Consider the following 27942-nt stretch of genomic DNA (forward strand, 5'->3'; position numbering starts at 1 on the left):
ACTTGGTCCATGGAGTAAGAACTCCGGTTTGGGAGTCCCTGCTCTAGACCACAGGGTGTCACACCATGTGACCTGAGGCACAGATCAGAAGATAACAATGACAGTCTCTGCTACCACACACAATACATAGAAGTTGAATGTCTTTTTCTTAAACAGCTGTACAAAGGGATTCCAGTTCAACATGTCAGTTTATGAGGATGATGCATCTTGATCAATGTCACCCCTGTCATCATCCTTCCCCACCCTCTTAAACTTCACTCATCCTCTCGTTTCCTAGTTCCACTGAATATTATGACTGCCTTAAAGCTGGAACATTCTTTATGTGTAATCAAACTTGCCCTGCAGTGAGGAAAACACAAAGAGAGCATCCAGATCACCACATTCCAAGATCTGGACTCTGGGTCGCTTCGTTGCTTTACTAAGAAATATTTTCATTTGCAGAAACAATTTTCCAAATGCACCTAAAAAAAAATCTTTTCTCTTCCATTTAGAAAACCAGCAGGTAAATACGAACAAGATTTATGGAAATGTCTTACTGCAGGTTTAGGAATTTCTTTTTAGTTAAAAATATTTTGGTTAACTGGAAAACCGTATGTGTCTGCTAAAGGATGCATAAAGGATAATGAGAGATCAAAGGCCGCACTGGTTAAGCATTGCACGGAAGAATGAATCTTTATTTTCCTTTTCATGCATTTTAAAAATTGTTATTATAAAAGTGATATACAGAGGGCTGATAGTTACATAAATCTGTCAGATAAAGACTACCTTTCTTCCTTACTTTTCTTTTTTTCATTGGTCCTAGGGCCTGAACTCAGGGCCTACACGCTGTCCCTGAACTTTTCAGCATAAGGCTAGTGCTCTACCATGTTGGGTCATAGCTCCACTTCCAGTTTCCTGATGGTTAATTGGAGATAAGAGTCTCATGGTGTTTTCTGCCCGGGCTAGCTTTAAAACACAATCCTCAGATCTTAGCCTTCTGAGCAGCTAGGATTACAGGAGTAAGCCACCAGCACCTGGCCAACAGTTTATTTCTTTTGGAACAATGTCACCCCTTCCCTCACTGCTGCATTTGTTCACTCTAACTCTGTGCCCCTCCTTACTCTCCCAAAGATAGGTAAAGGAACAAAGAAGACAAAAGGAAAACAAAACAAAAACAGCAAGCAAGTAAGAAAAAAAAAACCCTCTTATTTCCATTTCCTGGAGCTCATTTGGAAAAATATAATTTTATATGATCAGATGCCCATAGATATTGCACCTTTGTGTTCCACTCCTCAGAATATCACCCTTTGAGACAAGCCAGTCTTTCTGATGAGATTTCCAGTTCTTGTATTTCTCCGCTCTAGCTTCCACAACCTAACCTGGGGACACTTTTTGCCCAGCATAAGGCTGCAGGGAGATGCCAATAAGTTGTGCGCATTTTACCAAAAGCAGCAGTCAGCCAGAAGGCCTGGAAACCAACCAAAGTTTTGCTTCCCAGCTCACAGGCCTATCCTCACCCCCCAGTGACTCACACCTGGGACAGCCAAACACAGAGCTGGGGAACAGGCTTAATCATTCTGTATCGGGCTGATTTTGTTCTAATTTTAAAGCTGGTATAAATGTCAGCTAACTGTACTACCAACAAAGAAATGGAAATTTACTAAATACTGGTCATAAGTTGTGTGCATGCCTAATGCAGGCAGCATGATGTGGTAACACCACCACCACCACCACCACCATCAATCATCATCATCCTCATCTCTTCTCCTCCCCACTGCTGGCAGAAAGGAGGACACAGGATGTGATTTTCAGGAGACAACGGTACTCAAATTGCTGCTTCCTAGTCTGGTATTGAAAGGCTATGCGTGAATCATGAACTTAGTTGCATTTTCATAAAAATTCACAGCACAGATATACACCCCCGTTGTTCTGCTAGGAGACCATCTAAACCGATCAAATGAGTTCAACTTTGTCTAGACACCACAAGTCAGGAGCCAAGGCCTGAACTCTGTAGCACAAAACCCTTCCAACAGTACCCACCCTGCAGGCTCTGTGTCTGGGCTGCAGGCTCAGGGAGCAGGCAGGCCTCTCACTGTACCTTCTCATTTTAGATGCGAAACCTGAGTGGTTTCCCACTAGGGGGTGATCTGCCTGATTGAGCAGGCTGACTCCCAAGCTGGCTTTCCACCCCTACACTGTCCACAGAGTGGCAGAAAAGCAAGGGCTTGGTTTGCAGTATGGGGGTCCAGAAGTAAGTCTTTTGACACCAAAGACTGGGGGGTCTCTAGGGGCTTCCATGAAAGTGCTCACCAGCCATTCACTGTCATGCTGCCTCCTACCCGACCTGTGCTTTCTCAAATGCACTTTCACAAGGTGAAGTGTTCTCTGAACATGCTCCTACCAAAATTCACTTGACACGCACCAGATCATAAAACCAAACTCAGTATCCTTTATTAAAAATATATTTATGTAACTATATGTATAAATAAATTTATCTCTATAAAAATAGGCTGGCTGCCAGTGACTCATGCCTATAATTCTAGCTACTCAGGAGGCTGAGATCTGAGGATTCAGATCTCAGTTCAAAGTCAGTCCAGGAAGGAAATTCATGAGGCTTTTACTTCTACAGTGGAGCTGTGGCTCAAGTAGTAGAGCACCAGCCTTGAGCAAAAAAGCTAAAGAGAAGTCTCAGTACCAGCACAATGTGACAATGTGTGTGTAACATGGGTTTCATGCCACTAGTTCCTCTGCGTTTGGTTTTAAGAGAATAAGGGGTATCCTTATTATAACAACAAGTTACAGGGGAAGGGAGTTTTGCCTACTGGTACAGTGCTTGCCTAGAATGCACAAAGACCCAGGGTTTGATTCTTCAGTACCACATACATAGAAAAAAAGCCAGAAGTGGCGCTGAGGCTTAGTGGTAGAGCTCTAGCCTTGAGAAAGTTCAAGGACAGCGCTCAGACCCTGAGCTCAGGCCCAGGATTGGCAAAAATAAATGAATGAATGAATGAATGTACCCATTACTTTAAAAAAATGAAACAAAGCAAAACCTGTGACAAAAATTGTCATTCTCTTATTAACTATCACAGCTCCACTGGATTCCTTGAGGAAAGGAAGTTAGATTTGTTGGGGAAAAAAACCTAATGACATTTTGTTAAAAATAAGGCAAATATCTTCATAGTTTGTACTAGGCATAAGTAAACTGATCTGGCTGAACTTCAGTGAAATAGAAATGGTTCCCTTGATGACCCATTTGTTCAATCTTATGCTTCTGCTTTTATGTCATAATTTGTCTTAAATTCTTAAGACTCTAGGGTTATTTTCTCAGGATACATGACTCATTTTTTTTCCTAAGGAGGAGTTTTAAAATCAAATTTCCTGCAAGGAAATTTTTTTTTTTTTTTTTTTTGCCAGTCCTGGGCTTGAGCTCAGGGCCTGAGCACTGTCCTTGGACTTTCTCAAGGCTAGAGCTCTACCACTTGAGCCTCAGCACCATTTCCAGATTTTTTCTATGTATGTGGTACCAAGGAATCAAACCTGGGTCTTCGTGCATGCTAGGCAAGCATTCTACCACTAGGCCAAAGTCCCAGCCCAACCTGCAAGGAAATTTTAACAGCAAATGTACAAAGCAAAAACAAAATAAAACAAAACCCCCCAAAAGACCCTCTCCCCCCAAATTCCAGATGTAGGCCCCCTACTTTCTCTTTGAACTTAACTAGTGGTGTTAACAACTGACATAATGACAGATTCCCTCAGTAATCAACGCAGTGTCAGGAAATTTAGATAAAAAGGAAGAGTGGCCCCAAATACATTATGGATTCAATGCCATTTTCACTTTTTACCCTGTTTCATCCCATCCTTGATGCTGAAAGCTGTTCCTGCCATAGCTGAGGACATGGCAAGCCAGTAGTCCAGTTTACTGCCTGGCTGGCAAGAGTTCCATGAAACACTGCAAGCCAGCAACACTTTTATCCCAGAAGGTAAATGCAGAATGCTTTCATTCTTGGGACTTTCAATGATTGAAGTTCTGACCTAGAATCACCCAGGTCTAGGCAAAGACACTGATCTTTCCTAAAGGCTCCATTAAGACAGTCTCATAATATGAGCTTTGGTATCCTAGGCAGAAATTCTTTCTAGGGCTCCCTTCTCTGTTGGCTGTGTTCCAGATTCAATCACATTTCTGGCCAGTGGACTCCAATGAAGCTTTCTGGGGAGAAGCCCCAGCTGATTTCTGGGAGAAACTCAAGATGGCAAAGGATGTAACTGGCACAGAGTGCCTTCCTCATGCCAGGTAGGTAGGTTAAGAAACCTGCTATAGGCCACAGAGCACAGAGGTAGCAACCAAAAGGGAATGTCAGCAAGCTGGCTCAGCATCCATGCTCTCATCATTATGAGAGGTACCTGTAATTTTAACTGCCAATATCTCCCTTCCCTCTCGGGAAGCCCCAACTAGCCATGCCATACCATGATGCTGGGGCTACACCTGCCAGTGCAGCAACCCCCTAAGGCACATTGTCCTACAGTCTTTGCCATGTGCATGTTCCTGCAGTGCCCTTTTCTTCTTATCTGCATACTAATATAAACATGAGATGAGTAAAGAATGAGCTTTAAAAAGAAATGGAAGATGTTTTAAATATTCTATATGCTGTGTTCACATCTTTTGAAATAAAGCCTTTTCAATGGGAACAAGACCATACTCCAAAGACTTTCCAGGATACTTAGGCATGGACAATTCTCAACCACTCATCTAGATCCTTCTAAATGTCTCTTCCTCACAGTGGAGCTCTCTGAGAACCATGTCTTTCTTTTTTCTTGCCTGTCTTAAAAAAAAAATTACTTTCTCCTTTCTTGGGATTTCCAAAGGCAGTATAAGAAATATTCTTGAATCTTGTTACAGTCCATCTTGCTGGATATAAAAACCTCTGGGACCAAAATGAAGGGATGGCTGGAAAAATCATACTGCCATGTGTGCAAATGAGTGGAGAGAGACATGTAGGTGCCAATCTGGTGGGATAAGATCTTGCATATCTAAAATCCGTCTATCTGATTTTGCTTATTTGATTAAAAGAAGTAGTAAGGTACTTTCTGGTAGAAAATAAGTCCAATATAGCTGACTGCCTCAACAATGATGGACTTCATTAATTCAATCCTTGGTAGGCATGATCCACAAAATGAGCCGTATCTGTGCCCTTAAATAAGCTATCTTATATACTAGAAACTTTCTACGAAAGGTTTAAAAGCATGCATGCCATATTCAGTACACTAAAAATGACATCTTTCACCACTATTGGACCAATAACTTATAGAATGACAGGTAAATTACAGATGCCAACTTAAAATGTATGCAAAATACTTTTTCAGAATTTAAAAATTCTTTAGGAGTCCAACTGAGACAAATACTTGGACACTGTTGTTTCAAAATATAAAATCAATTGCAAAGTCTAGCTAATTAAAACGTTTCTTCCAAAACTAAGTATTTACAGCTTCTTCTTTCAAAAATAGAAAAAGAGATGTAGGAAAGAGGTTGGTAAGAAAGAACCTGGAAAGGTTGGGGGGGGGGAATTAAACAATTTACTTTGATTAGATATTGAGCCTTTAAGCTAAAGATATCCAAGGATGAAGAGAAAATGGAATTTTAGACAGTAGAAGATGTTTAGACATATTGAGGCAGAACATGTGAAGAAGCACTCTGTCTTCTCTGTGTGGCAGGCTCAGAGCTCTGGGGAGCTGAGCAGGGCTAGTGTGATGGAGACTGAAGCCTTTTGGTCAGTCATGACACTGGAATTACCAATGAAGTTCTAGAACCACAGTCACACAGTTACATTTCTGGTTGAGGGGATAAGATGATGGTGTGTTTTACAATCTCTCCAGTGTAAGTTGTGACCAGAGTTGACAAGAATATGAGTAAATTGCTTGGCTTTCTCTGTTGGGGGGGGGAGGGGGGAGGAGGGAGGGCAATTACCTGTGAAACAGCTGGAGCTATAGGATTAGCAACACAATCTAGCAACCCTAGGTTGCAATCTCTAAATGTCTGAAGTTGCTCCTTTTCTGCCTCCCTTGGTGCCTCCCAACTGAGAAGGAGGTGGACCAATTTACATATGTGGGTAAAAATAACTGCTGGGCCTGGAATGTGGAGGAGATGGGGGAGGGGGCGCACTTTGGGCTGTCCCTGTTTGGAACCCTAGCCTGCTGGCCTGATAGGGCCCAGGATATTAATAGGAATAAGACTCACAGGTGCACAAAGCACAGGGATTTTGCCGGTTGTGGCCAAGGGTATCTGCCTGCCACTCTAATACAGGGACTAAAAAGACAAATCCTGTTTCAAAATAGAATCAGAGGATGTGATCCTCAGGAGGGACATCAAAAGTCATTTAGTGCCACACATATCTGAGACCTCTCTCTCTCCCACTCAAGTGGCTGGCTACTCCATCAGGCTGTCTATTCTGATTATTTCCAGAGACAGGGACCTCCTGTCTGCCTAGTAGGCCAGCAGAAAAGGGATCAATTTTGTACATGCAAATCCCATGTTGACCTAGAAGTATCTGAGTAAACAAACAGAAGATTCTTAATTACCACAGGTCAATTCTTTTTGTCTATAACATGAGGAAATAACACCACTACCACCACTACCAACAAAACCACCACAACAACATACTTTACCTTGCTTAGTAAACTGGCCATTTCATTCAATAAATGTTATTTTTACCAGTGTTTCTTTAAAGTCTAGTACCACCGAAATTTGGGGCTGGATAGTTTTTTGCTGTGGGGGGGGTGGCATTTGGTATTTTGTAGCACATAAGGAAACATCTTTGGCTTCGGTCCACTGGATATCACAGCAGCAGCTAATGCCTCGTTACGATAATAATAATAAAAAAATGTCTCATGGTGTCAAATGTCTCCACAAGGAGGTGAAGGCAAAAGTCCTCCCCGTTGAGAACCATGGTTTTCCCTCTCTCGCTCCACTCCATCTTTGGGAAACTCTGTAAGAATATGCTATTTGTCTCTTATTCACCTTTCTGTAAATTTTACCTCTTGATACACAAGGAAGAAGGCAGAGAAATGTAAATCTCAGTGATCAGAAGGTTCCAGGGTTGAGACTTGGTCCCACAATCTCTTACTCTAACCCTTGAGAGCCCTTTATTTCTCATGTTACTTCTTAAGGGCTAACATGCATGAGGAAGGATGGCTTTATTATTTACTGTAAGAAAGGAACATCCATGGGCCAGGAGTTTGGCCTAGTGGTTAAAGTGCTTGCCTAGCATGCATGAAGACCCAGGTTCGATTCCTCGGTACCACATACATAGAAAAAAGCCGGAAGTGGTGCTGAGGCTCAAGTGGTAGAGCTCTAGCCTTGAGAAAGTCCAAGGACAGTGCTCAGGCCCTGAGCTCAAGCCCAGGACTGGCAAAAAAAAAAAAAAAAAAAGAACATCCTAAATGGGGACCAAGACATAAGAAAGGGTATCAATGTTTGTGAAGTAATGCACCTTCTATCTGGTGAATAGAATGTAACCCTTCTACTAATTACAATAAAAATATATGAAAAAAAAGGAACATCCTATCCTCTAGCTGGTTTAATCTAGCCTCTAAAGTAGTTTTGTTTTTTTTTTAAACCTGCAAATGAAGCTCCACACACCAGACCATGCTTTACTAGGCAACATGACATAACATGATATAGTTTATTTACCATACGATGTCTAAGAATTCGAGAGGCTCAGACCAAGGACTGAGCTACTTGACAAATTGTGCTTAAAGTCAACAGCAAAAGCAGTCAGAATATGGAGGCATATCTGACTATGACTATATACTTGGGGGCACAGAGTAGGGTGCTGTCAAAGCCAAGAAGGTCTGGGATGTGAGAAAGGGAATAGAGGAGAGGATTTTATACAAAAGTCATAGGTGAGAAAAATTTCCCCAGTGCCACCAGCACAACCATGTTTACTGCAGCACTATTCACTTCAACATAGCCAAGGTATTGAATGGGTGCAGATGCCCCGGAATGGATCCAGAAAGAGTATGATATATACATACTGGCATTTTACTCATCTATTAGATAGAATGATACTGTTATCATTTGTAAAGAACTAGAAAGACTTGGGGAAAATTAGGTTATGTGGAGTAAGTTAGGCCCAGAGAGACAAAGGATGCATGTTTTCTATTATATGTGGAAGTTATATTTAGCAAATAAACTTATATGCAAAGCAGTGGGTGGTATACAAGTTTATGCAAATGTATAAAATGAAATACAGTAGATCCAAGGGAGAACTCAAATAGTGTAATTCTTAGAAAGGCAAAGTCAAGGTTCAACAAAATAAACACCATGAAATAGAAGTGGGTACTTGAAAGAGGTGGGGCAGGGTCAAGGGGCAGATAAACAAAGACGGGGAGAATGCAGTCAAGAATCCAAGGCATATCCTAAAAAATTAAGAAGAGTGAGGGAAGACTCTCCCACATGGGTTGGGGGAAAAAAAGAAGAGTAAGGGAAGAGGTGAGGAGGGTAGGGATGAGTGAGAATGTTGAAAGGTGCTACACCAATCTAGATATTTGTATTCATAAACTGCTTTGTTAAATGGTAACTCCTTTATACAACTACTTAAAGATAAACAAAAAAGCTTTCAAACATCCAGTTACTATAGGCAATTAGAACTAGCTTTAGCAGGCACCAAATTTGTTCTCCGTGGCTCAAGACACAAAATAAATTTGGAGAGATAAGTTCAGTTAGCTCTTTGTGACTTTCCGCAAGAATCATGAGCCAAATGTCCATGTCTGAAAGCAGTAGGTATAATGTCCATGTCTGAAAGCAGTAGGTATACAAGCAGTTATTTAGAAAACCTGACAGCTAGGGTTGTCCAACATCCATGGTAAGTTCTTCTCTACATTTTGATCCCTCTCCTCCTTGACCTTGGTGCCAGGCCTGAAATCCACGTCTCTTTCACTTTGTGCCCAATACTGGTGAGTCAAAAGACCAAAGAGGTGAGCAAAAAACAAGCCTTGATGCGAGTGTGCTAGCTCACAGGGTTCTGGATTGAGCCCTAGCACACCAGGCATAACCACGGAGCCCGAGAACTGGTCTTGGCTTAGGAACTAACTAGTTGAATAACATTAGACACAGATTCTTGCCTGACCACACTGTTTCCAGGGACCATTTATTCTTCCTAGGTTATAGACTGCCACAGGCTTCTGTGTCTATAGAAGGCTCCCACAAGCTGCTATTGGATGTGATGAAGCTACTGCAGTGAGAGTTTTAAATTGACTATTGAGAACTGGGAGGAGCAGTGCGTTCCTGCCAGGACCTGCCAACTGGAAAGCACACAGCTATTTTCAGCACCCCAGTGGGTGAGTTAGTCTGTGTACAACCAAAGAACTCCTCTTGTATCACCAAGTTCAGTATGTACAGTTTGAGAAACTCTATTCTATTCTGTGAGGGAAGCATTATGAAAGGACTATAAAAAAATGAAAGGTTATAAAGTTCTTTACCCCTTAAATAAACATAGGAAGCAATGAATGATGTGTAATGTAACGACCAAAGTGAAAGACTAAAGGAGACTAAAGAGATTCACTCTAGGGGTTTTAGAGGTGGTCCCTTTCCTCTTTCTTTACCTTAAAAGATGGTCAGGTAGGATAACGTATGGATAAGCTATTCTCAAGAGACCATTTATATGTTTGTATACTGGCTGCTCTAGAACATGAACTCTTCAGTGCTAAAGAAAACTGTCATTTACAGTAATCCCTAGGCTAGAAAAAGCCTATGCAATCTATAAAATACCAGTTGGTATCAATTTAGGACTTCAATTACACTGTGAACCCAGGCAGAGGTTCGCAGCAAATAACCCCATCGGACCAAGCACAAGTCCTCTATGGTCACTTGCAGAAAGCCACAGGGCATGGAGAAATGACTACAGCAGAGGTCAGCTGCCACTGGAGTTGAGCATGGGGCCAGGACAAAGTTTTTTTTGATGATCAAATATTAATGATAATTCTGCATTCGGTTCCATGATACTTCAGGTTGATATTCATGTGACTTCCATTTCCCCCGTAAGAATCTTTACTTAGGACAAAGACTTCAGAAATATTCATGGTGTTTTTATCTTGTAATTAAAGAGACTGGCTTAAAATGCAAAGGCTGTTCCCCAAAACTGAGGTGTCTGGGCAGGACTAACTTGCTCAGGTGCTCTGAGACATTGCATAGGTCTATAACCTCTCTGAGCAGCTCCAACGCAGGAATGGTCTGTCATCCGATGCTTTATTACAGGAATAGTGAAAACTGCATGGATAGAACCAGCACCCTAAATGCAGAGATGCCTGAGGCCAACTGTTTGTTTGTTTGTTTGTTTGTTTTTGCCAGTCCTGGGGCTTGAACTCAGGGTTTAAGCACTGTCCTTGGCTTTTTCAAGGCTAGTGTTCTACCACTTGAGCCACAGCACCACTTCTGGCTTTTTTCTACATATATGGTACCAAGGAATCGAACCTGGGTTTTCATGCATGCTAGGCAAGCACTCTACCACTAGGCCAAACTTGTAGCCGAGACAATTGTTATACTATGGGGAGGCGGGGGGAGTTCTTTCTGGAATGAGGAAAGAAAGAAAAATAGCCAGAGTGGCCTACTGCCACTCCTGACCTCATCTGTGCATTCCCCCATGAAATTCCTGACCTTCCCACTGACCAAAGTAGGGAAATTTCCAAAAAATTAAACCTCTAATGATCACACGGATGGGCTAAACAGGAGGAAGGGAGTTGGTAAATATCAACAGCCTAGAGATCAAACACTCTGAGTTAAATAGATATATTCAAATACTTGCTTTAAAAACTGCCATGTGGTGTTGGTGGTCTCTCTGTACATTTCAAGCCTTACTGGTAAAAGATACCCATACAGGGCTGAATGGATTCTTCCCAGCTGTAGAAAACAATTCAGGATATTTCCAAGCCACAGGGACAGTGGCAACTTCAGTGTCAAGTTATCAAATAGAAGCTAAAATATGTTCAACATGCACAGAGGTAGTGAAAAATGTTTTGGATTGAGTAGATACTGCATGTTTCTTTTGAAGGCTCAATTTGTCAAAAAAAAAAAAAAAAGCTCAAAAATTTGGTATCTAGGGGCCGGGAGTTTGGCCTAGTGGTTAAAGTGCTTGCCTAGCATGCATGAAGACCAGGGTTCGATTCCTTGGCACCACATACATACAAAAAAGCTGGAAGTGGTGCTGAGGCTCAAGTGGTAGAGCTCTAGCCTTGAGAAAGTCCAAGGACAGTGCTGAGGCCCTGAGCTCAAACCCAGCACTGGCAGAAAAAAAAAAATTGGTATCTAGAAGCCAAGAAATAAATTGGTTATCCATTTCAGCCAAGTTCTGTCTTTATGTCTTTCTCCTCCCAGAAGGGACAGAAGAGAAAAACATGACACATGGACAAAGGCCCCGAAATGGCATCTTCTCCTGGCACCTTATCATAAGGGTTGCACATGGTGTCTAGCAAACAGCAGTGTTGTGTAGGAAGAATATATTTTTATCCTTGAAATTACAATAGGAATTTTAACTAAATAGAATAAGCCAGAATGTTTTTGTTGTTGTTGTTGTTCAAGAGGTAGACTTGTGTTGAAATGCAGAACTTTTTCACCTTCATCACCTTGGAGCTGTGTATGTAAATGAACACGCTACAATTTAGAAGCAAAAGTTGATGTGGACATTTGAGTGAGTTGGTTAAACATAGTATTTAGAAGGCTACTGGTATCAATATGATGGCCAAGAAATCCTCAGTCACATTACGAATTGTTACTAGCTCTGATCAGCAAATTCAGCCATTTATTTATTTCATTTGACTTTTTCCTGGAAGAAATATGCATAGCCATAATTTGAGAAGTCAAGGAGACAAAAATACAGGGAGACATTGTCATATAAAATGTAACTTTGGATCTTGATCTATATACAAAATGAAATGGAATCTCAAGAACTATTTAATTTGCTACCCTGTTCTTGTCTCAAGGGAACCAGACAGCGCAGGGTTTTGATTACTTAGGTATACTATAGCCAATAAACTCAAATCATAAACAATTTTAAGGAAAAAGAAGAAGAAAAGGAGTAAGCTGTCATAGAGTTTACTGCAATGTTCTAACCATTTTATTATGTGCACTAGTTTCATGTAATCATCCCAACATCCCCAAAGCAGACACAATTATTAGCTTCAGGTGGAATATCAGTGAAGTGTGGTTTAGAAACACTAAGTACAGTGTTCAAGTCTTGCACTGAACGAGGCTAGTCATATATTAGAAGATCCAAACTTCCACCTCAGGCTTGGTCTGGCTTTCTACACTGTCTCTGTAGATTACAGATGAGTAAGTTGAACATCAGGCCTCCCTGAACCACCACCAAAATGAACTGTAACAACTCCTTAACATGGAGGAGAAATTCTGATTTTCCTCTTTCAGAAGAGTATTTCCATAGTCTACAGTAAGACACATGGCATTCATGCAGCCAAGCAAAAATTCAAATGTATCTGAAATAACGCAATGATATATCTCAGCCAACATGTGTTTCCTTGAGGCTGCATCCTAGATCATGGCTGAGGTGATTTTAATTATACTTGCTAACACAGACACACAATCTTTGTCCCTTCAAGGTTTGAAATGGCTACTTCATTCGAGAAAGTGTGCAGCAGACAAGTGTTATCACAGAACACAACAAAAAGAATAACAAAGCAACAAAGCAAAGTACACTGTGAGGGAGGCCCTTGGGAAAAGACTCAAGGACAATGAAAATACCTAGGATGGCAAACAGATGAGAGGTGAGAAACAGAGGACCATCATCTAAATCCCTTTCTGCCACCTTTCAACTCCAAGGGCAGACTTGGGTGTTCAGACACTCACTGAAGGTGTCACCTGCTGTCTCTCGAGATCTAATGGAACCTTTTCTCACAATTTATCTTCTACATATTTATTTTCTCTTCTAGCAAAACCACAAGTGACCTGCCAATAGATTTTATGTGCTTCGCTAGTTCTCAGAGTCCTTAGCAACGGTACAAGCATGCAGTTCATAATACATTCTCAACAGTCACTCGATGTACCTTCAGGGCAGAATGGCCTCTGCAGGACACACTTGGAGTTCTTTGGCTTTCTCCTCTGTAAACTACCCCGAGGCTGTAAAAATGGGATACTGCAGACTCAGTAATAGCCCATATAGCTGTTCCTTCTACCCTGTGTCAGAAAATGTGACGTGGAAAAGTAACTGTGGATGTGATTAAATTAAGGATGATGGGATGGGAAGATTTTCCTGGATGCCCTTAAACTTATTCACAAGTGTCCTGGGACAAGAAGGCAGAGAGAGACCTGACACAAACAGAAGGGGGATAATGTGACCATGGAAACAGGGACACAGCCACGAGGGCAGGAATGCCAGTGGGCAGTGCATCTAGGGCAGCAAGGCTCAGGCCTCCCATCACCTCCAACCCTAGAGGGGAAGGCCCTGCTGGAAGTGTAGTATCAGTCTGATGGCAGCTTCTTGGAACTGGTGTCCTGAACTGTGAGAGCTGAATACACAATACATGTCTTCAACTTTTAAGTCCCTCACTAGCAATGTGATATAGCAGCCTTAGGAAATCTGCATTCAGGCAAAGACCAATTCAAAGCCTATTATGAGGCAATGAACCGATAGGTAGAAAGATGGAGGCCTTTCCCTTGAAATTGTTAAGATGCTCCTACAAGACTGAGCAATCCAGTTCAGACCAAAGACCTGCCTATCCAACACGCCTGAAAGTGCTGTAGAAACAACTTCTGAGTCCTAGCCCAAACAAAATTTCAATCAGTGAGTCAAGTGCAAACACTGCAGGAGATGAGAAGACTATCTGGAAGTCCGTCCCTGAATACTGTCACAAATGAGGTAGGCTATTGCTGGGGGTACATAAAGGAAATCCCTCTCTTGGATCTGTGCATGATAAGGAGCTTCTGGTAAAACAAAGACAGCAATGAAATCTCTCAAACCAAATATCTGAATTAATACCAACCTCATTGACAACTACAGGGTGAACACAACCAATTGAAAATTCTAATCCTACATTGTCTTGGAACCAACAAGATGTACCATATTCAGAATCCCATACCTTGTCTCATGATGGGTTACTCAGATCACGGCACACTAAAAATATGATTACTGTCAGGCCATGGGGATAAGATATGACTATAACATAAATTCTGTCTCTAGACCTCCTCCTATCCCCAACATAATATATATGCAAGCATTTCAAAATCTCTGCCTTTTAAAAAATTTTTCAAATTCTAAAACATTTCTGGTTCCAAGCACATCAGATAAGAGACACTCAACTTTTAGTTTTCTCCTATGAAGCATGAAGGACACTGACCACTTTCTACTATTTTAAGAGTCTCCTCTCAAAAATCTCCTATTTTCATGTATGTGTCCTGAGTGCTATGTGCAACTACAGGTGTTCTGTCTATATATGTCCACAAAAGTCTACTGCATGATCTTGTTTCACAATTAGTATTGAGCATGGTCAGAAACACAAACACAACAGCATGATACCAAGCAATTGAGAGCATATTACGAACAATGAAGTATTCAAATTCTGATGTCTCTTCAAGCTCTCATCAGCGTTATTCATGAGTGCCAAAGCTTGAAAGTGACCAATATGACTTTCAGCAGATGAGTGGCTAGATGTTATGCTTTATCCAGAGGCAATTGAATATTATGCTAAAATGAAATGAGCTATGAAAGTCATGAAGAGACACAAAAGAGGCTTAAAATGCACATTATTGGTGAAAGAAGCCAATCTGGAAGACTAAATTCTGTATGATTGCAAGTATAGGTTTGCCTGAAAAAGACAAGATGGTGGAGAAAGTAGAAAGATGGTGGAGTATTGAAAGTGGCAAAGGTAGGAAGAAGGACGGGACAGAGCCCCAGGGGACTTGTAATGCAGCTGAAATACTGCTGTGCCAGTGACCTGATGGGCATTGCTTTATATACTTGTCTAAACCCACATTTCAGTAACATCATGAGGGTACTCAATGTCAGTTAGGGACTGATGATTCAGTGTGTCAGTCACCTGTCATGTACCATGTATGACGGTCAGTGGGGTACAGATAAGGGGCGAGAAGGGTGGGGACTGTATGAGTGGAGGGAGTGAGAGTCTATGTGAAATCTCTATATTTTCCATTCATTCTGTTCTGAGTCTAGAAATGCCCCGAAATATAAATCTGTTTAAAAACAAAATTCTCCACTGGCCATCAAATACTTCAAGGTTTTATTATGGCTGCTGTTATTATATAACAGCTTAAGTAATAAAGCCCATTCGTTAACAACAGACACGCAACAGAAAATCACTGCGATTGCTTTTTCAAACTGTAATATCAAAACATGAGGTGGGGAGGGAAATCAACCCTGCCTAGAGGTTTAACCGAATGTGGAACGATGAGGTTGTCCCAGAAAAACAAGCCCCAGTGCTCTGTGATTCACATGGTCACAGCTGCTAGCTTTTGAAAGAGCATCAGTGTCTGTTCACTTCAGAATTACTGGATTTTAATTTAGCTACTTCCTAAGAAATCTGGGTGAACAGCTGCTTGGCTTAAAAAAAATGGATTTGAAGCCATTCAGTGCAAGTGTTTCCCTCCCACCCCAGATGCAACTTTATCTTAAAAACAACACAACAACAACAACAAAATACTGGTACAAAATTAGGGAACACCAAACCAAATTCAATAGCCTTGCTAAGAAACCCCACCACTTATGATGAAATCCTACTCGTTTATCTTGACTATCTAAATTAAGATGACATTAGCAGAAGTTGGTAGGAATGGGAATCCTTCTGCTTATTTTGGGAGAAAGAGGCAAGCAGAAGTGGGGCATACATTTCTACAATGTCAGTTCATCCTTGGGGTTCCCATGTGCAAAGACGAAAAAGAAAGGTCAACACCAGGATCAGAACAACAACAAAATATTGGTAGCACCGAAGGCAAACAATATACAAACAACTTCCCAATATCAAAATTTCCTTACTCAGACTGCATATAAAATAAACAAGTCATGTGAATCTATTATTATATACCAGAAAAAAATAGTGAGTCAAAGGTAATAAGATGTTTTGTAAAGACTGGGCTATGTTAATTAAAACTTTAAATAAATGACAGCATAAAAAGCAGTTTATTATTACATGACCACAGCATATGGCCAGGGAATTCTTAAGTAGGAGCTGCATTGTCCACAGCCTAGATATTAAAATCATTGTGTTTTCTTTTTACTTGCAAAAGGCCCACAGGTACCATATGATATCTTTTTTTATTAAATAATTTATTAACATTGATTTCTATATCACATCATTTGATATATTTTAATGAAAGGGTATTCATTACTACTTTTTAAAATAATTTGGAAACTGCTGAAAAGGAAGTGTATTCACTACCTGCATCATGAAACTGTAACCCCTCTCTATATCACCTTTACAATAAATTTTTTTAATTAATTTATTTATTTGTGTGTGCATATGTGTGTGCACACACACGTGCATGTGTGTGTGTGTGCACATGTTGGCATTGGGGCTTAAACTCAGAGTCTGGATGCTGACCCTTAGCCTTTTCTGCCCATGGCTGGTGTTCTACCACTTGAGTCACAGCTTTACTCCTCACTTTTTGCTGACTAATTAGAGATTAAGGTCTTGTGGACTTTCCTTCCTAGGCTGGCTTCAAACTATGATCCTCAGGTCTCTGTTTCCTGCATAGCTAGACAGGTGTGAGGTACTAGTGTCTGGCTAAAAATAATGTATTTTTAACTTAAAAAAAAAAGGCAGCTAGACTGTCACATGAGCTAGACTGAATTTTCCGGGACACAAGCCATTTTTGGTTCTTTTTACAAAGAACCATCTATGGAGAATTCACAGATACAATTATTCCCCAAACCCCAGAATTAATCTATGCCTAATACATACCAGGTAATATACAAATTTCCCCTGATTAACTATTTTTTTTATATTGCTTGGCAAATTTATTTAAACCACTAATGTCAAGTTCTTGGTCCTTACACAGGCGAATCTGAAACAACCCAGAAAAATCATATGCAAAGAAAATATTACTTTAGGTACATCCTATCTATCCTAAATGTGTTGCTGGGATCTCAGTATACTAAACTCATAAAAGGATGCAGAAGATTGGATAGCTTTCCATTCATCTGCCTTCACGGTTACTTTATGAGATCAAAAGATGCCACTTTCCTACTCATGCTCAACTTAGTAATAACCATCTATTAAGCTCCTTGTATATAGTCTACATATCCTAGAGAATACTAACCTTAGGGAGTTTACATTTCATATACTTCTTTGTACCAAAAAAAGTACATCATAAACTCATCCATTTAACATTTAATGAGAATTTAATGACATATAAAGTATTACACAAGACCTCAGTGGGGAATGGGAAAACATACAAAAATCCCTGGCCTCGTTGGGCACTTAGATAAAAGGATATAAGTGGAGACATATATAGAGGCTTCTATAAATACAAGACAGAATGTAATACGAGCCACAAGCAAGGTAAAAATAAAATACTACGGGAGAGCAGAGGACAGGAAGCATGACTGTGGTGGGGGTAGGCAAAGGAGACCTGGGATTGAAAGAGATGGCAGATGCAGGGTGAGACGCAGGGGACAGGAATACCCCTCTTCCACCCAGGCAAAGGGAGCAGAGTTCTGTCCAGTGGTGAGGATCCAAGAGAGTCAACAGAAAAACACCAGCCAAGGACAGGACTGCTCGTGGGGGAAGGCATGTCTTGGGGCATCTGTGGCACTCTGGTCATACAGCTTGTTAGCCAGCTGTGGCTGAAGGTACTAGACATTTTTTTTTTTGCCAACCTGGATAGGTGATCGTGCAGATGCCCTGCCTGCCATCCTACACTGGCTTTCCTCATGAATAAGTAATAAATAAACCATTCAGATTTCTGGGTATGCCAACACACCTGTCTATTTTAATGACCCAGACCAGTGGGCTTTTCTGTGGACAGCCAGGGAAAACAAAGTACTATCATTGCCGGGGCCTACCGGCAGCAAATTGGGGTTCCTGAAATAGGGGGCAGGGACTGGAAAAAATAGAAGAGAGACAAACACATCGGGTCTGGGAGGTCTGCAGCCCGGGTAAAAACTGCTGCCTCGTTTATTCTCAACTCCAGGCTTCTATCCCTTCTTTAAACCAGGGAACTTCCAGGTGTTACATTCATATGGTAAAATCTCAGGTCATTTAAACAGAATAAGGCCAGAAAACAATAAGACAATAAAGCCATTGTCTGATGCAAATCAAAGTACAGTTTGATTCCACTCTGGCTCCCAACATATCATTACCTTTGTAATAAGACAGAAAGTTCTCTGTCTAAACAGATTCTCATCAGAGAGAATCTGAGGAAAATTTCATTCTGCATTTCAGCATGGGTTACTCATCAGTAATAAACATTTGCATCAAAGTTACACAGAGAGAATAAACTGTCTTGCTCTAGACTGGAGAGAACAAGCAGGTACCTGCGGCTCAGGCTTGTATTCCCAGCTACTTGGGAGGCTGAGAGCTGAGGATCAAAGTCTGAAGCCATCCTGAGCAGGCAAATCCAAGATGCTTATCTCCAATTAACCACCAAAAAGCCCCAAGTGGAGCTGTGACTCAAGAGGAACAGTGCTAGCCTTAAGTGAAAAAGCCAAGGGGCAGCCTAGGCCATGAATTCAAACACTGGTCAAAAACAAACACAAAAACAACCCCCCCCAACATTGAAGAAGATATTGAAGAGATTCTTTTCCTCACACATCACTTCTAAAATACTACATTTGCATTAACATAATTGTCACATGCAATAGGATAAGAGATTACCGCTCTATTTTCAGATGTGTTAGCAAATTCAGGCCTGGTTACTATTGTGCCTATGGCATGAAGTAACCTGGATACTCAAACCTGGGAACTCTTTCCGGTTTGCTAGGAGGGAGAACTCAGGAGCTGAAGCACCACACAGAACAGAATCTATTTCCTTTTGCATTAATGAAGTCCTGCCAGACAATGGGTTTCTATCTCGTTCAGTTTTTCCAAACAACAAATATGGATCTATTTTTACAAGTACTTCACACTAATAAGATTAACCAGAGAAATCTGGTTGTTGTACTTCCTTCTTGAACTTCCTGGTTACAAAACCATGCTATAAATGATTGGTACATTAGTCATTTCTTCATTCATTCATTCAGCAAATTATTTAATGCCTGTTTTGTGTCAAATATATCTACAGTTTAATGTCACTCCATGAATTTACAAGGATATTAGTTTATAATAAATAGATCTAATTACTGGACAGTTGGTAGTTATGGAATATGTTAATAGTAAAAGCAGATGGATATGAAATATATCACTTTTAATTGTTACCCAGGAACTTGATGAATATCAAGGCAATTAATTTCCTATGGAAAAACATGAGTATTAATGGCACATAATGCCATCTGTGCAATTAAACTAACTTACAGCAGAATCTGAAAATTTTGTCAACAGCTGCACAGAAAAATCTGTGTAAGTACCACGGCTCTAAAATGTAGAGAATCTACAGAACACATTCTCCAGCCTGAGACACTCAGTAGATACTTGGTGGTGATGAGGTGTCAAGTGGACACTTCCTTTTCCTCATTACCCAAGACTTCACTTGCTGTTACCATGGAAGCTACCAAGGCTGGAGAAACGGGCCTCTGAGCCTGTGTGGCGTCTCATCCCACACCTGCTGCCTGCAGACTGTGGGGGAAACACTTTACTGCTTGTAACCTCACTCCAAAAATGCTTTAAAAAGCAGATGAGAAGTGGGTGTGGTGGCTTATACCTGTAATCATAGCTGCTCAAGAGGGTGAGATCTATGGATCTTAAGTATGAAGCCAATCCAGGCCGATAAATCTGAGATTATCTTAATCAGCGAATAAATACATTATACATTAAATAAATCTAGAAGTGTGGGGATTATAGGTCAAGTGATAAAGAGCCAGCCTTGAATGGAAAAAGCTGAGCGTGAATAAGGCCTTCATTTCAAACTCCAGTACCAGGAAGAAAAAAAAAAAGAGAGGCATATTTGAAGACTGTGTTGGCACACAAATTCAAGTTCATGACCTTGTCTCCAAAATAACCACAATAAAGAATGTAACCATCACTGCCATGAGACCCTTTTCACTAGCATCTCAATATAGCAAACTCCCGTAAGAGAGTTGTTCAACATTTGACCAGCCTCTATCCCAACAGTTTTATAAAGTTAATATGATCAAAACTTCTGTTCTTTTTTTTTTTAGGTCCAAGACTGGCACTTGAATTCCATACCTGATGCTTTCACTCACTGCTAGTGTTCTACCAACTGAGTCATGTCTCCAATCCCTCCTTTCATTGTTAAACAGCAAACCAAAGCTTTCAATAATCAATACATTATGAACTGTAGTTAAATCATTTTGCTTCCTTTGCATGCAGAACAAAAATTGTCATGAGAGGATTACCAAAACTCACATGAGAGCTAACACTGACATTTATTTCCATAGACTACTCCTTTTACATTCTTATAAGAAATTTTATAGCCAATTTTCCTGAACTAGAAAAGAATTCACTATTCACATTTCTGTCTGATTCATAAACAAAAACATCTTCCCATTAAAAAAATAACCAAACACAGAGAGAAGGGAGCATGCTAGCAGATGTTTCCTTTCTCGTCATGGTTTGGCAAATACATTTGTGGTCTTCTGTTTGTTTATGATCATTAACATATATCATTTTGTATAATGAACCTTGACATAAGAAACACGATCCTTCTTTACAGCCTTCTATTAAATAGTTCTCAAAATTGGTAGAGGAAGAGCAAAATTTAGTGAGAACTACTGGGTGGGCAAATTAGTTAGGCATGAATTAGCCAAGTTCTACTCTAATTTGATTTTCAAGCTTGTTTCCTTGCAATGTTCAGGATCAGGCTCAGCTGCAAATGAATCTGGAATATGAACTATGCATTTGATGATCATTGTTGCCTTTTCTTTATATATTTCTTTAATGGTTCTAAGAGAACCCATCCCACCCTCTGTGACACAGCAAGTGAGATCTGCTATTTTGCTTACACATAGCTAATGCAATCACAATGTTCAGGCATGCCCATCACAAAACGACACTGACTGGAATTCAAGCCCCAATACAATGATCCAATTGTCAGGTCTGATGTTTGCTTTTTAACAAAACACAAGATGCATGAGGAAACAAATGAAAATGTTCACCACAAACCTCTTAAAGACCTCTTACTGTGAAACTATGCACTAAGTATTTCCAGTTAACTTGAGAACATGAAGAAAGGTGATAGTGGTAGATGTATAACTTCTATTTATAAAGTCAAGGCAGAATTACTTTAATTCATATGGTTGCTACCTCCATGTTCATCAGACATGTCTTGCAGAAGTGAATTCATGATAAGATCACCTTGTAGGCTGCTGGTCTGTTGCAAAGACGTCACCTCAATCCACTCTACGGAGTTCAAGGACAGGAAGCATACACTAGACATGAAATGCTATAGTCCCCTCTCTTCCTTGTGCACGTAACTTACATAAACTTCCTTCAGCCTCACATTTAAACACAATCACTGAGCAACACAGTGTCCTCGATTTGTCAGTAAGTCAGGCATGCAGTTGTCTGAATTCTTTGGCAGTGGACAAACATATCAATGAGACAGGAGTTTCATGCTGAGCAGATTATTCCTTTTTTGATCATACAGGTCTTTATTAATCTCTCTAGCATTTTAGTAGAACAAAGTTAAATGAGGACAAAGTTAAATCTTAACAATGCTAAAGGTGTAGTGTACTGGGGCATGAAACCAGGGCCTGGGCATTGTCTCCTAGCTTTTTCACTTAAGGCTGGTACTCTACCTCTTGAGCCACAGCTCCACTTTCATTATTTTCTTCAAAAAAAAAAAAAAAGAAGGCTCAAAAATCAAAAAGAAACAAATGTGCCTCTTCTTCAAGGCAAAGCTTTAAATTCTTTTCCAAAGGTTCAATTAATCAAAATAAGGGGGAAATCTCCAGATAGCAAGCAATAACAAAGCCACTAGGGAATGTTGGGTGAAGATGTGAAAGGCAGGTGAATGGCTTATTACTTTTGTGCCCTGTAATCATCATCCCCATTTATCCTAAAGAAGAAAACAATTACTTTCCTACAAAAAAAAGCAGATTAGTCAAAGCACATAAGTCTTAGAGTCAATATTTTAAAAAGAATACTGCACATTTTAATGCCTGTATTCAAGAAATAAACTTTTATGTCTGGGATTAATCTTGAAGCTGTCCTGCATAGCTGACTGAAGCACTCAAGTGAGTGAGAGCTGACATTCAGCTGAGATTTTACAGGGACTCTCTACTCTACGTTTCTGTCTTATCTGAGCATCAGTACCAATCCTGTCTGAGGAGCAGGCCTAGTAAAGGGTCTGGGCAGTGTCCCCGTGGAAGAAAAACCTAAAAGAAAAAAAAGAAACTTTGCACAGGGCACTTTTGTGTATTTTCCAAAGGTTCCTACAAGACAAATTAGAAGATACATTGTCTCCTCAAGAAAGCATACAAACTCTGCAAACTAAGGGCTACAACAGCAACAGCAATAATGTAGATCAATTCCTGGAAGATGGCAAATGACAGGCATTCACAGGAAACCTTGAAATACAAAAGGCCATTTTCACAGAACTGACGATCAGTAAGGGTTGGGTTTTTCTGTTCAAGATTATATTTTTAATATATCCATTCACTCAACAAGTATTTATTGTGTTACCTTTGATATGTAATACTAGATGGCAAGTGACCTAATTCTGAACAAGGCAGTAATAATGATTCTGATTCAAAGCTAGCCTTGGTAGAAAAGTCTCTGAGATGCTTATCTCCATTTAACCTGTAAAAAGCTGGAAGTAGATTGTGGACCTGTGGCTTAGGTGGTAGAGCAGTCGAGTTGAGCAAAAAAGCTAAGGGACAGCACCAAGCCCTGAGTTCAAGGTCTAGTACCAGCTCAAAAAAAGGAAGGAAGGGACGGAAGGACAGACGGATGGAACATACTACCCAGAAAAATTATTAGGGCTCTCCATGAATACTCATTCTTCTCACACATGAACACAAAGATATGTCCCTAGATACAAGAGACAAAGTTGACATCCATCAAAATGACTGACACATCATCCAATAGTAACGTGATTGTGGCAAGACTGATTAGATTTAAACCGGCACCAAATCAAACAGGTAAAGATATGAAGCAGTATTAAGAATCAAATATGATATTAAAGTAATCTGTATTTTAAAGTGTTCTGTATTTTAAGTACAAGAGAAGGATAAGAACTGAATTTAGTAAAAATTCGGCTGAGCAGAAACAAATGCAGAGGTCACCAATGACGTCCCTGGAACTTCACCTTATCAATATTAATCACAGGAAGGCTATTTATAGGGATTTAACACATCAAACGGCCAAACAAGATGTCACCTGAAAGATATTTCTATGCATGAACAAGAATTACAGGGGTGCCTTTATTACTATTGGACCCTAATGAAACTTTCAGAGATTTAAAGGAAAAGACGATTCATAAAACAGATATAACTGGGCTGGGAGTTTGGCCTAGTGGCAGAGTGGTTGCCTAGCACACACAAAACTCTGGGTTCGATTCCTCAGTACCATATACACAGAAAAAGCCAGAAGTGGTGCTGTGGCTCAAGTGGCAGGGCGCTAGCCTTGAGCAAAAAGTGTTCAAGGACAGAAAACAACAACAAAAAATAGGTACAACTCAAAAATTGAATATAATTGTCAGAGAGTAACTAAAATCCAATCAATGGTGATTTGCTGCACTATTTACCACACTTTTATGTCTATTTCCCATATTTATTTGAAGTAAGTAGGAACTTGAGACTGAATTTGACAGCAAGACGCACTGCCATCATTAGTAAAACATCTATAATATATATACTATATTGCAACACAGTATAATACATACAGCCTTAACTTTTTTTTGTCAGTAGTGGGGTTTGAACTCTGTCCCTGAGCTCTTCAGCTCAAGGCTAGCACTCTAGCACTCTACCACTTGAGCCACAGCACCACTTCCGGTTTTCTAGTGGTTGACTGGAGATAACAGACTTTTGTGCTTGGGCTGGCTTTGAACTGCAATCCTCAGATGTCAGCCTCCTGAGTAGCTAGGATTACAGATGTGAGCCACTGGTACCTGACTGCATTCTTAAATTGTAATATATAGAGGAGTACATCCTTAATGTTTGACATAATTAAGGAAATGATGAATAGCTTTACTTTGCAAACAGTACAAGGGCAATTTCTTCAATTTCCTATCAGCAGCACAGCATAAGCAGACACAGAGAGAGATGTGTACAGTGTTTAATTTCATCTAGCAGCAAACAACCGTCTTCTGTATGAAAAACCCAGTGAGTCACTCTTAGCAAGAATATGTTGTGCCCAATATGGTCTTTCAAATGGCTTAAGGGTGGTGTGTGTGTGTGTGTGTGTGTGCGCGCGCATGCATGTGTGTAAAGTTTCATGGGCTTTCCAATATGGGCTGGATTTGAACTGGGATCCTTAAATCTGAGACTCCTGAACTGCTAAGATTACAGGTATTAGCCACTGGTGCCCATTTGGTTTGACTTTTAGTTTATGATTAACTATATGTGTATATATATATATTCAATTTACAAACATAAATAAAATGGAAATAAGAATCTACAGAGAGGGGCATGCATCACCTTCTGTTACAGTGTACTGAGCAGGTACAACGCTATACAGGTGAGCATATGCAGGGCTTCCCAGGCCACTTAGAAACCCATCTTAGCCACACACATCAGTCATCATCTAAAGTGGAGAAAGCCAGTACTAATCCTCTTGAGATGCGCGAAACACAAGCAGAGAGAGTGATGTTGGAGCAACCTTCCTAGGTCACCCTAAGCCAAGAGCCTGACCTCTCACCTTTAACCATGACACATGTGTAGATGCAACATTGATGCTAGCATTTCTTACTCCAAATCTAAAGACCTTACAATATTCAGTTCCTGTCCCCAACCCCATCTATTGGCCATACCCAACATAAATGATGTGAATTGCTAAGAGTGTAGTAAAACTATGCCACAAAGGATGGGTCAGAAAGCCAGATACCAGTGGCTCATGCCTGTATTCCAAGCCACTCAGGAGGCTGAGAAATGATTACAATTCAAAGCAGCCTGACTAGTAACCAACAAAAAGCCAGAAATGGATCTGTGGCTCAAGTGATGGATCATTAATTATCCTTGAACAAAAATGCTACGGGCCAGTCCTCAGGTCTTAAACTCAAGTCCCAGTGCTCATATTTACACACACACACACACACACACACACACACACACACACACACACGCGCGCGCGCGCGCATGCACGGTATACCTCAGAATGGCAGGGAAAAAATCACATGACAAAAACGAAAGGCTTCTATAATATGATTTCAAGGAGTGCCTTGAACACTAAGCAAATGTTCTCTATTGGAAGTCACCACTTCCATCTGCATGGCACCTAAGTGAAGAGTTGTCATCTGTCATTTGTGGCGGAACCCCACTGTCAACCTCCTAAGTGCTTTGCCCAAGTGCCTCAACAATGAACACTCAGCGAGAGATTATAATCAATCATTAGGATGACATCTCTATGAGGAACATTTCAGTTATGGCAAAAGTGTACTTATATTAAAGGATAGTTCTCAGATTGAACATCATTCCTGGTTTCCCTTGATCTAGCTTCACCTACACTAATCTGTGTGCCTGAGACTTCCAATCTCCAGAAAGACTTCAAAGTCATAAGATAACTAAAAGCCACGCCTGAAGACCCTGCCCCGGCTTCTGCCCATCTAGGTCCTTCTAGACAGCAAGTCAGCCTTTCCTGATTCAAATCAGACCTCTTCTGGGGAACCCCACTCCCACTTCCCTTCCTACACCTGAGGCAGGAGCATGGTCCTGGTATACACACACATAGGGACATTTGGGGTGCTATTTAACTTCTAAAGTCCTGTCCACAGCCTCTGCTACACTAGCAGGTGTGGATTATGGACAGGAAGGTATGCTGAGCCTGCTTCTGGGACAGGAGGGGCTGGAATCCTGCCTGTGACCTTGGCTTTGAACAGAGACCAAAACAACAACAACAACACATTTCAAAGAGACTTTCTTTCTATTCAAAAAACCTGCAAGTTTCACAAATGACTGTGAAACTTTAGGAAGTCTGGCCTAAAATGCTATCTTCTGGAACTTTTACAGAAAAAAAAAGCTTTTCTTGTTATGAGTAGATGAATTCCAGTGAGGGAGGAAAAGGCTTCTCTGAACTTATTAGATTCTGAGATTTAAGTCTACCAGAAAACTAAAAGGGATCTTTGAGAACTTTTTAATATCTGTTTAGAAATGATCAGAAAAGAAGGAATTTTGGCTATTTCTCTATGATACAGAAGGAGAAAATTAGCTAGGGAAGAAAGTCATTCTGAGGTCACCAATTTTAATTAATTTTTTCCAGTCCTAGGCGCTGTCCCTGAGTCTCTTTGTGCTCAAAGCTAGCGCTGTACCACTTGAGCCATAGTGCCACTTCCGGCTTTTTCTGGGTGGCTTATCGGAAGTTGTTGTATCCCAGGCTCTCAGGAGGGACTTGAACCCACCACTGAAATCTCCAGTCCCCAGTGATTAGAGCCTGGAGTCATTTTAATAGCTATGCAGTGACTGCTGTCCACCTTCGGCTGGTTGAGACCACCCTGTAACATCAGTGGGGCTGAGTTTTTAAAGGTAAACACCACATGCAGGTGGTCATCATGGTATGATGTCACCTTATGATGCCCACATTCAATAACCACAAGGATGAAACCACAGGCAAGAGGTCATAACCGCACTCAGGTGGTCGTTACCACCTGATGCCACCATATGATGTCTTAAGTCAATAACCAAAAGAACAAAATCACATTCAGGTGGTTGAGCAGGTCAAGCATTTTTACAAAAACAATCTGGCAGCTGAGCTTGACAAGTAAGTACAGTTAAGAGTCTCAAGGACTTTTCTGCCCTGGTTGGCTTCGAATTGCAAACCTCAGCTCTCACCCTCTTGAGTAGCTAGAATTGATGCCAGGTGAGTCACCAGTTCTCGGCTGAGAGTGCCAATTTTTTTATTTTATTTTTTTTTATTTTTTTTTTTTGCCAGTCCTGGGCTTGGGCTCAGGGCTTGAGCACTGTCCTTGGATTTTCTCAAGGCTAGCACTCTACCACTTGAGCCTCAGCACCACTTCCGGCTTTTTGCTATGTATGTGGTACCGAGGAATTGAACCCGGGTCTTCATGCATGCTAGGCAAGCACTCTACCACTAGGCCAAACTCCCAGCCCCGAGAGTGCCAATTTTTAATGAGGAATTCTTTACTATGTATTTGACTAAGGTTTTACCAGGAAAGATCACATACTGGAGTCATTTGTATTCCCACATAAAAAACTGACTGTGTTTTCCTCCACTGTACTGAGTTTGAACTCAGGGCTTTGCACTTGTTAGGCATGTTATATCCTCAATTCTCTTTTGCTTAAAGCAGAAGATCACAATAGCTCAAAAGCTATGTACATATGATCATACAGGACGAGACTAAACGAAATGAACTCTAGGATATGGAAATAAGAGGTTTATTTTTGTGATTGTGGTTCTTAATGTACTATGTGAAGTTATTTTTCTTTTTTCCCCTTATGGTTATTCTCAGATGGTTACAGTATCTGACCTTGTTACCTGGTATACTGTATATATGTTTATTTGAAATAGGAAAGGGAAGGGGTAAAACAAGATGATTGGGAGAGAGTGGTGGGAGGGAAAGGGGGACAAAAACATAAGAGATATCAAGTTTCAAGAAGTAAACAACCATTATCTGACAAATGTAACTGTAACCACTCTATACATTATCCCAACAATAAAACACAATAAAAAAAACATGTTGAAAGTAGATAAAAACTTCAGAGAACAAGAATAGATGTAATCTGG

General features: G+C 40.6%; 1 protein-coding gene across 6 annotated transcripts in view; it reads right to left on the reverse strand.

Moving 5' to 3' along the window:
* Positions 1 to 27942, reverse strand: part of Nedd4l (NEDD4 like E3 ubiquitin protein ligase) — a 187707-nt gene that overhangs the window by 65824 nt on the left and 93941 nt on the right. The gene's annotated exons all lie outside the window — the stretch shown is intronic.

Source organism: Megascapheus bottae, chromosome 19 (assembly GCF_031878675.1).
Source record: "Megascapheus bottae isolate mThoBot1 chromosome 19, mThoBot2.hap1, whole genome shotgun sequence".
Classification (NCBI taxonomy): domain Eukaryota; kingdom Metazoa; phylum Chordata; class Mammalia; order Rodentia; family Geomyidae; genus Megascapheus; species Megascapheus bottae.